Raw genomic sequence first — 1,964 nt, forward strand, 5'->3', positions numbered from 1 at the left:
GGGGGGGGGGGGGGAGAGGGGGGATGGGTGGAATCAAGCAAAAGTGACTCATTCCTGGACTCTAGGATTTTAGCACAGTAAAGTGTTTCTTTAGCCGAACCTAGGGGAATCTCTTAAGATGGTTCTCGTTAAATGCCAGAAGGGGTCACACAGACTACAGAGCCTTGAGCATTAATGAAAGCATCCCCACAGAATTATTTCTGTTTTCTAAGACAAAAATTGAGTTAAGTGCCAGAGGCTATTCCTATCATTTTTCATTCCCCAACAAGTACTTACTTAGCTGAGCCAGATGACAAGTAGGACAGGAAAGAAAAATATCAAAAATGCATGGTCAAGAAAGTGCACATTACAGGAGGATAGTGTGCTCTGTGATTTCCGATGTATCCCTAGGTGGCGATGATCACCCTAGAAGATAGTGGCATTAGGTACGTGCCACATCGTCCTCTGAGCAGCACACACCAGAAGGTACAAAGCCTCACTTCATTTCCTCGGCTGCCTTTATACTTCTCCATCTGATTAAATGCATGACTACCCATATAGGGGGCAGGGTCCATTTTCTTACCTTTGTGGAGAAAGAGCAATCTCAAAAGTGCTAGAAGCAAATTTCCCTTCCTGGTAAGTGCCTGGTAACACAGCCTCTCCAGCAGTGTTGCTGGGTTGAACTCACGCCTCACCTCAGGACCTGACAGTCATCCAAGCAGGCCTAGCCCACTCCTCCAACCTCTAAATGATTCTGAAAATACCCAATTCCCTTAATTACAACTCTTTCTTATTAAATTCATATGTTAGTTTCTCTTTCTTTACTGAACCTTGACAAATATGGAGTAAAAAGTTAAAAAGCAAAAGAAATCTATATGCAAATGAAAATATCATTAAGTTTTTTATTCCAAACAACGAAACAATTACTATTTCAGCCAAGAGCACAAAATGATTTTATAAATGTTCAGCATAAAATGTGTTTATTACATTTTTCACTAATTTATTTATTCACTTTATATCTCAATTGAAGCACCTCCCCTCCTCATGGTCTCCCACACACACACAGCCCTTCCCCCCCATTCACCCCACTTCCCTGGATATTGCCCCACCCTGACACATCAAGTCACTGAAAAACTAGGTGCATTTTCTCCCACTGAGGCCAGCAAGGCAGCCAGCCCAGTTAGGGGAATGAGATCCATAGGCAAGCAACAGATTCTGGAACAGCCCCTACTCCAGTTGGGGGACCTGCATGAAGATCAAGCTGCACATCTGCTACATAAACGCAGGGTGGGGGTACTTAGTGTCCAGACCATGCTTGCTCTTTGGTTGGTGATTCAGTCTCATAGCCCCCAATGGTCCAAGTTAGTTGGTCTTCTTGTGGCGTCCCTATTGTCTTTGGGTCCCTCAGTTCTTCCTCCCAATCTTCTACAAGACTCTCCAAGTTCAGCCTAAGTTTGGCTGTGAGTTCTGCATCTGTTCCCATCGGCTGCTGGTTGGAGCTCTCAGAGGACAGTTGTGCTAGTTTTTACAATTTTTCAGTGGTATATTTCATTGTATTTATTTGATTTTATGGGGTTTTGGTTTCTGTCATTTTGTTTATTCTTTTTGTGACAGGGTTTCTGTGTGGGCCTGGCTGCCCTGGAATTATGTAGACTAGGCTGGCCTTGACCTCAGGGATTTATCTGCCTCTGCCTCCTTAGTGCTGAGATTAAAGGCATGCACCACCATGCCTGAATATCATTTTTATTAGGAATTCAAAGAATTCATTCTTTTTAATTATTAAAATTTCAAAAATAGGCTTGTTGTAATTTATATTATTTTTGTTTTGACAGCAGTACTAACTCATTACTTTATTAACAACATATCTCAAGTTTGTTATTTGGGGGGGGGGTGCTTCTCTGTTGTTTTTTAAAACCATTCTGACCAAAAGCAACTTGGGGAGAAAAAAGTTTATTTTACTTACAAGTTTCAGCCGGGCGTGGTGG

This window comes from Mus caroli, chromosome 3 (assembly GCF_900094665.2).
Source record: "Mus caroli chromosome 3, CAROLI_EIJ_v1.1, whole genome shotgun sequence".
Lineage (NCBI taxonomy): Eukaryota > Metazoa > Chordata > Mammalia > Rodentia > Muridae > Mus > Mus caroli.